The 16,752-nt window shown below is 46.8% G+C and overlaps 1 protein-coding gene across 5 annotated transcripts in view; it reads left to right on the top strand.

The window, feature by feature from the left end:
• The first annotated feature begins 5,557 nt into the window (after positions 1-5,557).
• The window catches only part of KLHL8 (kelch like family member 8), a 60,031-nt gene continuing 48,836 nt past the window's right edge, over positions 5,558-16,752 (top strand). The window contains exons 1-2 of one of the 5 annotated variants that reach the window (XM_077275843.1): positions 5,558-5,983; positions 8,660-8,779. The gene's annotated coding sequence lies outside the window, so the exon portion shown is untranslated. Of the gene's footprint in view, positions 5,984-8,430; positions 8,780-9,542; positions 9,692-16,752 lie in introns of those variants that run through there. The other 4 variants (XM_077275853.1, XM_077275837.1, XM_077275864.1 and 1 more) reach the window with 4 other exon arrangements.

The raw sequence follows: 16,752 nt of genomic DNA, 5'->3' as shown, positions 1-16,752 counted from the left end.
CTGACTCCAGGCCAGAAGGGGAAGCTCTAGACCCGGTTTCGGGGGAACATCCCTATATATGTTCTGGCTTGGAGGAGTGAGTTTTAGCCTGTAGCAAAGAGTGAAGGAGCAGAGGAGAAGTGAGAAGCTGGTGGGGAGCCGTGACTGTGCTCCGTCCACGCCTGAGCACAGGAACCGGACACCGGGAGTCCGAGGCTGTGTGGGACTGTATACCCCGCAGCAGAACCGGAGGGCAGGAGACTGAAAGTTACTTGCCCACAACTACACCCGAAGGCACAGCAGCATACAGAGCCCGGAGTCACTGTAAATAGAGACACCTGTAAGAAGGCTTGCGCTGCCTTCCATGCGGGTACAGTCCTAGGACAAAGAGAGAGAAAGAGAGAGGACCTTGTAAGAAGCCATAGGCATCAAGGGACGCACCTTACAGCGCAGCAAGGAAGGCTCCTAATCCCACCTGGCTAAGGGGATCCCTAATCGTTTCCAGGCTGACTGGACCTCACCGTCACCGGTACCCTGGACTGTGGCCGAAAACCACCAGCAAAAGGTAAAGAGACTGCAACCTTGTGTCCTCTGATTCTTTCTGGCACCACACCATCTCTGCCTATTACCCCGGGAGTAGTGATGAGCGAATATACTCGTTACTCGAGATTTCTCGAGCATGTTCCGGAGTCCTCAGAGTATTTTTTATTGATCGGAAATATAGTTTTTTTTTGCCGCAGCTGAATGATTTACATCTGTTATCCAGCATAAGTACATGTGGGGATTCCCTAGCAACCAGGCAACCCCCACACGTACTTATGCTGGCTAACAGATGTAAGGCCGGCCTCACACTAGCGAGATTTACGGACGTAAGAGCACAGAAATTACGTCCGTAAAACTCGCAAAATAAACGGCACAATTATTCTCAATGGGGCTGCTCCTATTAGCCGTATATTACGGTTCAGTATTATACGGCTTTCTACGGCCGTACAAAATCGCAGCATGCTGCGTTTGTCAGCGTATTGCGCAAAAAAATTGCTAATGAAAGTCTATGGGGGCGAGAAAAATACGGATTCCACACGGACCTGCAGTGTGACTTGCGAGAAATACGCAGCGCTGTTAGTGAAAATTCGGTAATTCAATTGCCGGCTTTTCATTTCTCCTGCAAAACCCGACAGGATATGAGACATGATTACATACAGTAAACCATCTCATATCCCCTTTTTTTTTGCATATTCCACACTACTAATGATAGTAGTGTGTATGTGCAAAATTTCAGCGCTGTAGCTGCTAAAATAAAGGGTTAAATGGCGGAAAAAATTGACGTGGGCTCCCGCGCAATTTTCTCCGCCAGAATGGTAAAGCCAGTGACTGAGGGCAGATATTAATAGCCAGGAGAGGGTCCATGGTTATTGGCCCCCCGTGGCTACAAACATCTGCCCCCAGCCACCCCAGAAAAGGCACATCTGGAAGATGCGCCTATTCTGGCACTTGGCCACTCTCTTCCCACTCCCTGTAGCGGTGGGATATGGGGTAATGAAGGGTTAATGCCACCTTGCTATTGTAAGGTGACATTAAGCCAGATTAATAATGGAGAGGCGTCAATTATGTCACCTATCCATTATTAATCCAATTGTTGGAAAGGGTTAAAAAAACACACACACACATGATTTAAAAGTAGTTTAATGAAATAAACACAGCGGTTGTTGTAATAATTTATTGTTCTCTCAATCCATCAGGAACACCCTCGCTTGGCAAAATAATAAACGCACAAGATACATACCTTCTGGTGAACCGTCTCGTCCCACGAAGTAATCCATCTGAAGGGGTTAACTAATATTACAGGCAGGAGCCCTGCTAAATGCAGCGGTGCTCGTGCTTGTAATTCCCCGGCGAATGAATGAAATGTAGGTCATTGACCTACATTTCCTTCAGTCGCGGTGATGCGCCCTCTGGTGGATGTCCTCATATGACCTGGAGCGTGGGAAAAAGTTCCCAGGCTGCAGTTCATGAGAACATCCACCAGAGGGCGCCTCACCGCGACTGAAGGAAATGTAGGTCAATGACCTACATTTCATTCATTCGCCGGGGATTACAGGCACGGAGCACAGCTGCATTTAGCAGGGCTCGTGCCTGTAATATTAGTTAACCCCTTCAGATGGATTACTTCGTGGGACGAGACGGTTCACCAGAAGGTATGTATCTTGTGCGTTTATTATTTTTCCAAGCAAGGGTGTTCCTGATGGATTGAGAGAACAATAAATTATTACAACAACCGCTGTGTTTATTTCATTAAACTACTTTTAAATCATGTGTGTGTGTGTTTTTTAACCCTTTCCAACAATTGGATTAATAATGGATAGGTGACATAATTGACGCCTCTCCATTATTAATCTGGCTTAATGTCATCTTACAATAGCAAGGTGGCATTAACCCTTCATTACCCCATATCCCACCGCTACAGGGAGTGGGAAGAGAGTGGCCAAGTGCCAGAATAGGCGCATCTTCCAGATGTGCCTTTTCTGGGGTGGCTGGGGGCAGCTGTTTTTAGCCACGGGGGGGGGGCCAATAACCATGGACCCTCTCCTGGCTATTAATATCTGCCCTCAGTCACTGGCTTTACCATTCTGGCGGAGAAAATTGCGCGGGAGCCCACGCCAATTTTTTCCGCCATTTAACCCTTTATTTCAGCAGCTACAGCGCTGAAATTTTGCACATACACACTACTAACATTAGTAGTGTGGAATATGCAGAAAAAAGGGGGATATGAGATGGTTTACTGTATGTAAACCATGTCTCATATCCTGTCGGGTTTGTGCAGGAGAAATGAAAAGCCGGCAATTGAATTACCGGCTTTTCACAGATATCGCGCTGAATGAAATCTAAATACAGAATATATATATATGTGTCTCAATGACATATATATATATATATATATATATACTGTATACATGTTTTCCCGAACATTTGAGCACATAAATCCATTAGATGTCGGTTTTGCAAGCCTGCGCGAAAATCTCGCAGTACGGATGCCATACGGATTACATACGGAGGATGCCATGCGCAAAATACGCTGAAACACCCTGACTACGGATCAATATTTTGGGAACATTTCTCTGTATTACGGCCGTAGTACGGACGTATAATATGTGGCGTATTGTCTTACGCCAAGTGTGACGCCGGCCTAAATCATTCAGCTGAGGCAAGAAAAACTAAATCTCAGAGCACTAAAAAATACTTGGAGGACCCCCGAGCATTTTCGAGAAAAATCTCAAGTAACGAGTATATTCGCTCATCACTACCCGGGAGCCCTGGGGATCCAGCTTCACCTGTGGGAAGCCATACCATCCCTGCTGCAGTACCATAATTCCCAGTGGACCCCTCTAAGCAGCATCAGTCGTCCCTGACCGAATACCACAGGTGGCATCAAACATTCTTTGTTCCAAGTAATCCCTTTAAAGACTTTCCCTTTTACTTGGACACCCAGGGCCACGGACTAGTTCGCTGCCACCATGACTACCCCTTTAACGACCACCGGACCCGGCACCCCATGGGGTGCTCCACATGCAGCAGGAAATTAGGGTCTCACATGCTGGCTCTCAGAAGCAAATTATCATGGGAGAAGCCAGAAGTAAAGACGAGTTTCCCCATCTTGATTTTGGGAAAGGTCTAGGAAAGTGTTACACTGGACACTTGCACGTAGTTATGAGCGAGTATACTCGTTGCTCAGGTGGTCTCTGAGTATTTGTTAGCGCTCGGAGATTTTGTTTTCCTTGCCGCAGCTGCATGATTTACAGCTGCTAGACAGGCTGAATACATATAAGGGCTGTCCCACACGTCCAGATAATTCCGGTACCGGAATAAATCGGTACCGGAGTTATCCGTGTCCATGTGCCTGGGAACTCACGGAGGCCATACGTGCGGCACACGTGTGCCGCCCGTATGGCGAGTGGGTACCACACGGAGCGTGTGGTACCCACTCTGCATGGTGCTGAAGCTGCGATTCATATCATCCCTGCAGCAACGTTTGCTATAGAGAAAATATGAAGAATAGTGTTAAAAATAAAGATCCATGTGTCCGGCGCCCCCCCACCCCCTGTGCGCCCCCCCCGCTGGTCAGAAAATACTTACCCGCCTCCCTCGCTGCTTCCTGGTCTGGCCGCGGCTTCTCCTGCATGCGGTCACGTGGGCCCGATCATTTACAGTCATGAATATGTGGCTCCACCTCCCATAGGGCACCTCCCAGACGGAGAATGTCCGTGTGAGGTCCGTGTTTTACGCGGACCCATTGACTCTATTGGGTCCGTGTAAAACGTGCGCTCCCACGAACACTGACATGTCTCCGTGTTTGGCACACGGAGACACGGTCCGCAAAAAATCAATGACATCTGCACAGATGCATTGATTTTTATGGGTCTACGTGTGTCAGTGTCTCCGGTACATGAGGAAACTGTCACCTCACGTACCGGAATCACTGACGTGTGAAACCGGCCTAAGGAATGCCTGTTTGTTAGGGAATTCCCATATGTGTTCAGGCTGTCCAGCAGCCGTAAATCATGCAGCGGAGGTCAGGAAAACTAAATCTCCAAGCACTAACAAATACTCGGAGACCAACGAATATACTCGCTCATCACTACTTGCACGCCTTCTAAGCACGGCCCTACTCACTGTGTTCAACCTGACCATTGCTGAGTTGCCTTGTGCTGGTTGTAAGGGTACCGTTACACAAAACGATTTACCAACGATCACGACCAGCGATACGACCTGGCCGTGATCGTTGGTAAGTCGTTGTGTGGTCGCTGGGGAGCTGTCACACAGACAGCTCTCCAGCGACCAACGATGCCGAAGTCCCCGGGTAAACATCGGGTTACTAAGCGCAGGGCCGCGCTTAGTAACCCGATGTTTACCCTGGTTACCAGCGTAAACGTAAAATAAAAAAAACACATACTCACATTCCGGTGCCCAGCGTCCGCTTCCCTGCACTCCTCCTGCATCCTGTGTAAGCGCCGGCCAAAGCAGAGCGGTGACGTCACCGCTGTGCTCTGCTTTCACTTTACGGCCGGCGCTCACAGTCAGTGCAGGGAAGCAGACGGCCAGGGACCTGACGGACACCGGAATGTGAGTATGTACTGTTTTTTTTTTTTTACATTTACGATGGTAACCAGGGTAAACATCGGGTTACTAAGCGCGGCCCTGCACTTAGTAACCCGATGTTTACCCTGGTTACAAGCGAACGCATCGCTGGATCGGTGTCACACACACCGATCCAGCGATGACAGCGGGAGATCCAGCGACGAAATAAAGTTTCAAACGATCTGCTACGACGTACGATTCTCAGCGGGGTCCCTGATCGCCGCTGCGTGTCAGACACAGCGATATCGTATGGATATCGCTGGAACGTCACGGATCGTACCGTCGTAGCGATCAAAATGGTACTGTGTGACGGTACCTTAAGTCATAGTGGGGTGTGGACAAACTCTGCAGGAATTTGTATCCACTGTGTCCTGCAGAGATTTACTTCCCCAGCCTATCACCTGCTAGCAGGTGGTATATCAGCTGACTCCACCCTCCATTCCTTGTCTGAATGTTGGTTGGTGCCTATGCATTGTTTATGCATGTCTCCATGGGCTGTCTCCTGTTCTCAGTATTGCTGGTTTAGTTAATAGTTATCCTATCTGACCGTGGCTACCTGTAGGGAATCTGCCTGTCTGCCCTGACCTTGGATTGTCTAATCCAGACATGGGCGCAAATGGCGGCACGCGGGCAACATCCGGCTCCAGACAGAAAAAAAGAAAGGGCAGGAACTCAAATGTGAACTGATAGCTTGATATTAACCCTGCCCTGCTACTATTGGTGAGGCTGCTTCTGCGGAGGAGAGGAAGCGAGGAGCTACTGAGATCACTCACAACATAGCAGCTCTGGCTTCTGTTTTAGCTTCCCTGAGAAGTCAGGACTATCTGGCCCAGCCGCTTCTGCTCATATCTGGCTGGTAATTAGTCACCGTGTAAGGCCGGTTTCACACGTCAGTGGCTCCGGTACGTGAGGTGACAGTTTCCTCCCGTACCGGAGACACTGACACACGTAGACCCATAAAAATCAATGCATCTGTTCAGATGTCATTGATTTTGTGCGGACCGTGTGCGGACCGTGTCTCCGTGTGCCAAACACGGAGACATGTCAGTGTTCGTGGGAGCGCACGGATTACACGGACCCAATAGAGTCAATGGGTCCGTGTAAAACACGCACCTCACACGGACATTCTCCGTCTGGGGTCCGTGTGGCGTGCCGGAGACAGCGCTACAGTAAGCGCTGTCCCCCCCACATGGTGCTGAAGCCGCCATTCATATGTTCCCTGTAGCACCGTTTGCTACAGAGAAAATATGAATGATAGTGTTTAAACTAAAGATCCATGTGTCCGCCGCCCCCCCACCCCCTGTGCGCCCCCCCCGCTGGTCAGAAAATACTCACCCGGATCCCCCGTCGGCAGTCGCTCCTTCCTGGTCTGGCCGCGCCTCCTACTGTATGCGGCCGATTACACTCATGAATATGTGGCTCCACCTCCAATAGGGGCGGAGCCGCCTATTCATGAGTGTAAATGAGCGGCCCCACGTGACCGCATACAGTAAGCCGCGGCCAGACCAGGAAGGAGCGACTGCCGACGGGGGATCCGGGTGAGTATTTTCTGACCAGCGGGGGGGGGCGCACAGGGGGGGGGGCGGCGGACACATGGATCTTTATTTTAAACACTATTCTTCATATTTTCCCTGCAGCAAACGTTGCTGCAGGGATGATATGAATCGCAGCTTCAGCACCATGCAGAGTGGGTACCACACGCTCCGTGTGGTACCCACTCGCCATACGGGCGGCACACGTGTGCCGCAGGTATGGCCTCCGTGAGTTCCCAGGCACACGGACACGGATAACTCCGGTACCGATTTGTCCGGTACCGGAATTATCTGGACGTGTGGGACAGCCCTAAGTGGGAGATGTTTGAGATTAGAACTAGGAGGCATTTGTGCTGGGAATGTGCTGTGTAAAAGAAGAATGGCAGAGCTGTGTCCTTTTAACCCCACAACTGCTTGAAATCAAACTGGAGGGGGAGAAGCTAAGGCTACTTTCACACTAGCGTCGGTACGGGGCTGTCGCGCTGCGTCGGCCCGACGTACCGACGCATACTGTGCAAGCGCCGCACATCGGGGGCAGCGGATGCTGTTTTTCCACGCATCCGCTGCCCCATTGTAAGGTGCGGGGAGGTGGGGGTGGAGTTCCGGCCGCGCATGCGCGGTCGGAAAAGGCGGACTGTCGGCACAAAAAAACCTTTACATGTAACGTTTTTTGCTGCCGGCGGTCCACCACAACACGACGCAACCGTCGCATGACGGTTGCGACGTGTGTCAATATGTCGCAATGCGTCGCTAATGTTAGTCTATGGGGAAAAAACGCAAACTGCATCCTGCAGACGACGCATTGCGACGTATGCAAAAAAACGCTAGTGTGAAAGTAGCCTTAGGTTGCTTTCACACATCAGTTTTTTGCTGTCAGGCACAATCCGGCGAATTTTGAAAAAAACGGATCCGGCAAAACTTGCCGTCAGATCCATTTTTTCTCATAGACTTGTATTAGCGCCGGATTGTGACAGATGGCCTCATGTTTCATCTGTTTTTTGCTATATCCGTCAAAACTCCTTTTTCCGGCGGCCGGAGAAAACGTACATGGGAACATTTTTTCTGTCTGCCTGAAAAACGGCCAGTGATGGATCCGGTGAAAAACGTATGAAACGTGAGGTGAATAATATCTAAAGAAATACGGTATGTAGCTAGAAAAGATCCAGGTCTGGGACCTATTTTGTCGCCAAGCCAATTTTATGACAATAATAATAGTAAGAGTAGGGGAAAAAAAACTTGGTTAAACCTCACAGGGTTTTTCAAATGTGGAGCGCGACGTTGTCTAGTATGCCAATATGTATTCAAGACTAATGTGTTCCAATCCTACCATAATCTCAGGGAATTTTCTATTCATGATTTTATTAACTGCAATGATACCTATGTAGTATATTTAATTGAATGTTCTATATGTAAACTACAATATGTAGGGTGTCCAACATGCACTTTAACAACAAGGATACGTAGACATTTGTCCGATGTGAGTAATCCAACAGCAGTTTCATCTTCTGTATCAAAACATTTTTCTAATGTACACAAAGGTGATACAACTGCGTTTTCCTTCTGCGCAATAGAGAAAGTGCACAGACCGCACAGGGGGGAGATCACAGAAGGAAACTACTCAATAGAGAATCCTTCTGGATCTTCACCCTGGAAACGAGAAATCCGCATGGTCTGAACCATAGACAAATTACTTGAATGCATATCCACATACATACATACATGTTCAGTGTTTTTAATGCACGTGTGGTGTACATATCTATTTTATTCATTCTTTCTTGTTGTTTAGTGCAGCCAGCATGGGGTGTTATCCGGAGGTAATTATCTGGAGCAGAATCAGCTGCGATAACTCCCAAGAGTTTCAGAGACATTCAGTTTCATTTCATACATTCCATGGTTAAGACAGTAGCCGAAACGCGTTGGCAAACCGCCGCTATATGTGCATATGCTGTAATGGACTAAAGGTTTTTTTTATGTGGTTTACCATAAGAATACATTTTTTTTTTTTTTCAAATAAGGATCAATAAATTGAAATTTCATTCATCATTCCTGCTGGACAAACTCTTTTTTTCCCTACTTGGAGCTGACTGCTCGATCGCTTTCTGTGCAGGAACAGATGAGGAATGGCCCAAACGCAGGTGAGCTGACTATTCCTTTTTCTTTAAAAAAAAAATGGCTCTATTAACAAAATGGCGGGAAAAAGATACAGCTCTTGGAGAACAAAAATTACTTCACCCAGTTCTTATGTTAATTTTTATAAGCTTTATTAATATTAAATGTTTGGTTTTGTTACAATCATATTTTTATTTACACCGTACAATGAATTAAAAGGGCAGAAAACCCCTTAGGCCACGTGCACACGTTGAGCATTTTGTGAGTTTTTTACCTCAGGATTTGTAAGTCAAAACCAGGAGTGGAGCAATGAGAGGAAAACCATTTATCACCCACTCCTGATATTGCCTTACAAACACTGAGGTAAACAGCTCGCAAAATACTCAGTGTGCTCGTGGCCTTATGAAGATGAAAAACTTCCAGCAAAATAGCCTCTGTGATGAAGGGCAGTAAGGTATCTGGTACTCAAGAGGTTAAGCAGCCATCGCTGGTCAGTGATCAGCATTCACACTATCCGGCTAAAAACACCAGAGCTTTGTTTAGTTTTTCTACCATTTATTAAAATAATGACCACTATCGGCAAAAACAAGTATTGCCCATAACAACCGCATCCAAACAGTAAGTGCAGTCATCTGATTGATAGTGATAACCAGAGAGCTCTTTACGACAGAAGTCTCTGCCAGCAGGAGGCGCCATCACTACTGAGATGTCTGAGACTTGTTCGGCTTCTTCTATGCCTCGTCCTACTACGCGTCGCGTACTTCCTTTACGGCCAGCGCACTGGCAGCTGCACACAACAAAGATGGCCGCTAGGCAATGATGCGCATGCGTTCTGACCGTATGTAAGGGAAGGAGGCGAATGAAAGTAGAAGCAGCAGCTGAACCCAGGAGCGGAGGCTGTTGGCAGTGTGCGGGGTGAACGGGACCGGTTCTGTAAGGTGAGTGCTGGGCCCGGTCCATGTGCTCCCGCGGTGATATCACTTTATATGGCCATGTGTACTGTCAGTGTGCGGAGCTGGGCACAAGAGCTTACTACCTACCTGTAGCCATGATGGTCCAAGGCTCTCACTGTCACTTGCATGTATGGTATGCGGGCCTGTGTGCTTTATACCCCACAGCTCCACAATTGCTGAGGGCATGCCCGAAGGTCCCAGGCTGTGGCATGTAGGAGCCCCTGGTTCCCAGCCCTTCTGGCTATGCCCCTCTATAAATGGGCTGAGTCTGTAGGTGAAGACCCCATCAGTGATAGACCCTACTTATCCTAACTGTAAATGACAACTCCTGGACCTGTAAGAAAGTATAGAAGAAACCCGAGCCCCCTTCTATGTGGCTGAGTGACCTTAAGGAGGGTCTTCCCTTGTGAACTTTTTTTTTTTTAATGCATTTTGGTCTGTCACTTTTTACAATTGGGTTTCATTTAAAAACTGGTCCCGATTTTTTTTTTTTATTTTTTTTTTTTACCCCCGAGAGCCTCTGTGCCAACTGTAGTTCTGAGATCAGTGGCCCAAAGTCATTTAAGCCCTTAAAAACATCAGTTACTTATTCAAATCTGAGAAAATTGGCTGTTTGCCCACTTTGATGTCAATTCTGATGCCCAGAACCTATTTGGGCCAGGCTGAAGAGACCTGGTTTTGATGTGGGGCTCCCCGCTCTATATGTCTGCACTGTGATATCATTGGCCTAAAGTTATTCTCCCCTTCCGACAGCCCCTGATCTCCTCAGTGGCGCTCCCGGGACGTTCCGTTCCCAGGGATGCTTTGTGCGAAGGACCTTTGTGATGTTGCGTGACCGCGATGTCATCCCAGGTCCTTTGCACAATGCATCCCTGGGAACGGAAGCCGCCGTGTGCACCGCTGAGAGGCAGGAGGACTCCGGGGGCTATCAGAAGGTAAGTATATCCCTATTTTTTTATTTAAATTTTTTTTTTTTTTACATGAATATGGATCCCAGGGCCTGAAGGCGTCTCCTCCCCTGCAGACCCTGGGTACCCTCCGCACATGAAGCACTCACTTTACTCATAGTGAGCTTTTCAATGCAATCCTATGGAAGCAGAATGGCCGCGATTCCGCAGAAATGATGAACATGCTGTGGATTTTACCGCTATGCGACTCCGCAGCATGGGCACAGCAACTGCGGAATCCCATAGGATTGCATGGGAATGCGCTTTTTATGCGTTTCCGCTGCGGCAAAAAACGTGGCAGAAACGCATAACGCATCGTGGGCACACAGCCTAAGGCCAGACTCTTCTGAGTGCTTCTCACTGCTGCTGGAGACTCATTTAGAGTCTAGATTATTATTTATTTATATAGCACCATTGATTCTATGGTGCTGTACATGAGAAGGGGGTTACATACAAATTACAGATATCATTTACAGTAAACAAACTAACAATTACAGCCTTGCGGGCTTACATTCTACAGGATGGTGGGGAAGGAGACAATAGGTTGAGGGTTTCAGGAGCTCTGGTGTTGGTGAGGCGGTAGCTTTGGTAGTGGTGAGGCAGTGGGGTCCGTGCAGGCTTTCCTAAAGAGTTGGGTTTTCAGGTTCCGTCTGAAGGATCCGAATGTGGTTGATAGTCGGACGTGTTGGTACAGAATTCCAGAGGATGGTGGATATTCGGGAGAAGTCTTGGAGGCAGTTGGGTGAGGAGCGAATAAGTGTGGAGGGGAGAAGGTCTTGGGAGAACCGGAGATTACGTGAAGGAAGATATCGGGAGATTAGTTCAGAGATAAATGGAGGAGACAGGTTATGGATGGCTTTGTAGGTTAGTATTAGTAATTTGGACTGGATACGCTGAGGGAACGGGAGCCAGTGAAGAGATTTGCAGAGGGGAATCGGAGGCGTAGCGAGGAGAGAGATGAATTAGTCGGGCAGCAGAGTTAAAGATGGACTGGAGAGGTACAAGGGTGTTAGCAGGGAGGCCACAGAAAAGGATGTTGCAGTAGTCAAGGTGGGAGATGAGGGCATGCACAAGCATTTTAGTAGATCGACGGTTGAGGAAAGGACTGATTCTGGAGATATTTTTGAGCTGCAGGTGACCGGAGGTGGAAAGAGCTTGGATGTACGGTTTGAAGGACAGGGCAGAGTCAAGGGTTACTCCGAGGCAGCGGACTTCCGGTACGGGGGAAAGCGTGATGTCGTTAATTGCGATAGATAGGTCAGGTAAGGAAGATCTATGAGATGGAGTTCAGAATTGTGCATATTGAGTTTTAGGAAGTGAGAGGAGGAGGATATGGCTGATAGACACTCGGATTCTGGACAGCAGAGAGGTGATGTCTGGGCCAGTAAGGTAGATCTGAGTGTCATCAGCATAAAGGTGGTGCTGGAATCGATGGGACTTTGAGTTGTCCCAGGCCAAGTGTATAGATTGAGAAGAGATGGGGTCCTAGAACAGAGCCTTGGGGGACTCCAACAGAGAGAGGGTGGGATGAGGAGGTAGTGTGGGACTTGGAGACACTGAATGTGCGGTTGGAAAGGTATGAGGAGATCCAGGATAGGGCGAGGATCTGTAGTAGGAGGCTGTGGTCAACTGTCAAAAGCAGAGGACGGGTCTAGAAGAAGTACAGAGTTTTGTCCGTTAGCTTTGGCTGTAAGTAGGTCGTTAGTGATTTTGGTCAGGGGAGTCTCAGTTGAGTGATGGGGGCGGAAAACAGATTGTAGATTGTCAAAGAGCAAGTAAGGCTACTTTCACACTAGCGTCGTACACTGCACGTCGCTATGTGACGTTGCGGCTCACCGACGCTAGCGGTGAATGCGCCGCACAACGGGGGCAGCGGATGCAGTTTTCCAAAGCATCCACTGCCCCATTGTGAGGTGCGGGGGGGCGGAGTTCTGGCTGCACATGCGCGGTCGGAAATGCTGCAGACGACGCACCAAAAAACGTTACAAGCAATGTTTTTTTGGTGGCGACGGTCCGACGCAACCGTGTGGCAATGCGTCGCACTGCGTCGCTAATAAGTCTGTGGAGAAAAAACGCATCCTGCAAGCACTTTTGCAGGATGCGTTTTTTTCTGCAAAACGACGCATAGCGACGCAGTGCATGACGCTAGTGTGAAAGTAGCCTAAGATGAGAGGTGGGAGGAAAGTTCAGCGTGGATGTGCTGTTCCAGGAGTTTGGAAGCGAATGGGAGCAGCAATATTGAGCGATAGCTGGACATGGCTGTTGGATCGAGGGTTGGCTTTTTAAGGATAGGCGTGATTGTGGCACTTTGAGGTGTAGGGAAGCCTATTGGATAATAGAGTTGGGAGCGAGATTCCCTGCAGGGTTAAATTATCGCAGCGACATTACCTATTTTTATTAATAGCGGCTGGCAGTTCGAGTGTATATAATTATTGTAAAATATATATATATATATTTTTGTTGTTGTGATTAGCAGCAGACACATTGCAGCGGATACTCAGCTATGACATATAGCACACACAAGCACATCATATACAAATTGTGCTGGATGTTACTGTAGCAGATGTATAGCTGTGATACACAGCATACATGGGCTGCATTGGGTGATATGGTAGCAGATTCTCAGCTGTGATGTGCAATATACAGGTCCTTCTCAAAAAATTAGCATATAGTGTTAAATTTCATTATTTACCATAATGTAATGATTACAATTAAACTTTCATATATTATAGATTCATTATCCACCAACTGAAATTTGTCAGGTCTTTTATTGTTTTAATACTGATGATTTTGGCATACAACTCCTGATAACCCAAAAAACCTGTCTCAATAAATTAGCATATCAAGAAAAGGTTCTCTAATTGACCTATTACCCTAATCTTCTGAATCAACTAATTAACTCTAAACACATGCAAAAGATACCTGAGGCTTTTAAAAACTCCCTGCCTGGTTCATTACTCAAAACCCCCATCATGGGTAAGACTAGCGACCTGACAGATGTCAAGAAGGCCATCATTGACACCCTCAAGCAAGAGGGTAAGACCCAGAAAGAAATTTCTCAACACATAGGCTGTTCCCAGAGTGCTGTATCAAGGCACCTCAATGGTAAGTCTGTTGGAAGGAAACAATGTGGCAGAAAACGCTGTACAACGAGAAGAGGTGACCGGACCCTGAGGAAGCAGTGGACTGAGTCTGGTGTGGAAACATCCAGAGCCACCGTGCACAGGCGTGTGCAGGAAATGGGCTACAGGTGCCGCATTCCCCAGGTAAAGCCACTTTTGAACCATAAACAGCGGCAGAAGCGCCTGACCTGGGCTACAGAGAAGCAGCACTGGACTGTTGCTAAGTGGTCCCAAGTACTTTTTTCTGATGAAAGCAAATTTTGCATGTCATTCGGAAATCAAGGTGCCAGAGTCTGGAGGAAGACTGGGGAGAAGGAAATGCCAAAATGCCTGAAGTCCAGTGTCAAGTACCCACAGTCAGTGATGGTGTGGGGTGCCATGTCAGCTGCTGGTGTTGGTCCACTGTGTTTCATCAAGGGCAGGGTCAATGCAGCTAGCTATCAGGAGATTTTGGAGCACTTCATGCTTCCATCGGCTGAAATGCTTTATGGAGATGAAGATTTCATTTTTCAGCACGACCTGGCACCTGCTCACAGTGGATACATAGCTGAGGCAGGAATTAAAACATAACTTTTAATAAATATATATATATAGTTAAAAAATATATAAATGTCACCAAAAATGTGTCAATAAAAAGGTACCACTAGATATATTCAAAGTTGTGTACCTTACAAAGATAAGCACTAATGGATAAACGTCAGAACACTGGCAATGTCCAGTGCTCCAGTGTTTTTAAACCAAGGGACCAGGTTTAGAGACAAAAATCAGCATAAACCAATGGTACTTGTAAAGTACTCAACAAATAAGCAGATACCCTGGTTGCATTAATATTAGCAGTCAATCATGTGCTGAAAATGATAAAGGAGGGGTACAAATAATTGGGAGAATAAAAAATTGTGGAACAATCTCACCAATAGTTGTCGAGGATAAGATAGCCAAGGCCCCAGTAGTGCTTCTCTGACAAGTCCGTTTTGTCGCACGACTTCAGGAGACAATTCCCTGTCAATCCCTGTGGGGCTAATAATAATCTCAATCCCCGAACTCCTGCCCTTACAAGGACAGTCCACAACTATCCCTGCAATATAACAAGCCCTGCACTCTCCCTGTTAGAAGGTCCCAACGCGTTTCTTTGCAAGCAGGTTCATCAGGGGACTAGCTTGCTGGGAGATAAAGTGCTTCAGTGCTAAAGACAGAGCTGCCACCCTCTATGCTGGACTGCAGAGAGTGGGAGGAACCATTACCTTACGATTATATAGTGTGCAATGGGGCTGAAAATAACCAATCTCCTATAGAGTAAAGATCATGTGACCAATGTGCCGGTCTAATGGGTCAGAAATAATGTGCAATACTGCTTAAAAAGCACTGAAAATTAATTCATAAAGCGAGCAATTCCAGAGTATATCCCAACCAAAACGCATATTGTCCAACCGATGCCCTTTTTCTTACTTGAGCACGCCATCAGGGTCCATGTTTACATTCAGAAGATCATTTCCCACAGTCACCGGAAGTGACTGTTACCATGGTGCGCTGTTTCCACAGTGCGCTAGCAAAAAATACTAAATAGAGAGATCGGCAATGATAACAACATTCCCATCTAAGCGAACATACCTGGTATAAATTCGGGTGTGACAGTTCATTTAGTAAACATGCAAAATGAATTGCCGATATAAGCAAGTGACCCGCAGTCACCGGAAGTGACTGTTACCATGGTGCGCTAGCTGTTGCCACAGTACGCTAACTAAATTGCCGGTATGAGCGAGTAAGTAAGGAAGACTTCCGGAGGTGAGTATCATCGTTGCCAAGGTGACAAAACAAAACAAAACACCGCTACCGGAACGTACCCAAACGGCAATACATTAGCGGAATGCAGTGACATAGTATAATTAGAATGAATCATTATAACCAGCTTAAATTGCCAGTGGGCAATCGATACTGGTAAATACACATACTAACAAGGACTACCACTGCACGGTACAGAGCCCCATCCGGTAATCACCGGATGTTGTTATAGCCATGGCAACTAGACGCCTAGTTGGTGGAAAATTTACGATGGGCAAACCAGGTAAAAATCCGATATAATTATCACCGCAGCAAAAAAGGAGCGATTACACAGTGGTGGCCACATAAGGAGGAGTACCATGCAATTATGTAAGGGGTCTTATACAATGAAGTGCATATAGCTTATGGGAGCATATAGATACAATTAATGTGTACACCTGATAAAACAATATATGTGCTAAATAAATCACATTAGTGAACAAATTATTGGGACAGATATCTTGATAAGAAAAAAACTGCCCAAAAGAAACAGCAATGCACAAATAACCAAAATAGGTGTTATATAGAAATGCTCATGTGCGTGATATTAACTCCATACAATTAGCTGGACATCATCAATGAAGTTGTAAAACCACATACAATTGACCAAATAACATCACCCAAAAAGCGAGGTGTTATATAAGGATGCTCTATATGGAAAGGTAACCATTTAAATAAAGCTCAACCATTGAGTAACTCAATATTGTATAGGAATGCTTTATATGAATTAATGAAAAGTACATATTACTCTGGACCCAATAAATGAATAAATAATAAATAAATGCCCCCTATATACAATACCCTAAAAAAGGGGAAAGGGGGGGGGGGGGGGGGGGGCACTGTTTGATATCAGTTAACAAAAATGCAAAGAAAAAAACCAAAAAGGTGACAAAAGGGAAGGATTTATGGAAAGGTACACCAAAATGTGTAACACAGAACTAGGCCATCCATAGTTAGGTTTAATCAGAACTTCAAATATAGCATCCGTAGTTGATTTGGTCATTAAGACCCCGAGGCGCTACAGTGTTCAGATAGAAGATCCACTTAGCCTCCTTTTGAAGGAGCAACTGGTCCCAGTTGCCCCCTCTCATAGGTGCAGAGACCCTTTCTATAGCCACAAAACGCAAATTCTTTACTTGTCCATTATGCATATGGTTGA

This window comes from Ranitomeya variabilis, chromosome 1 (genome assembly GCF_051348905.1).
Source record: "Ranitomeya variabilis isolate aRanVar5 chromosome 1, aRanVar5.hap1, whole genome shotgun sequence".
Lineage (NCBI taxonomy): Eukaryota > Metazoa > Chordata > Amphibia > Anura > Dendrobatidae > Ranitomeya > Ranitomeya variabilis.
This window is presented reverse-complemented; position numbering and strand designations above follow the sequence as displayed.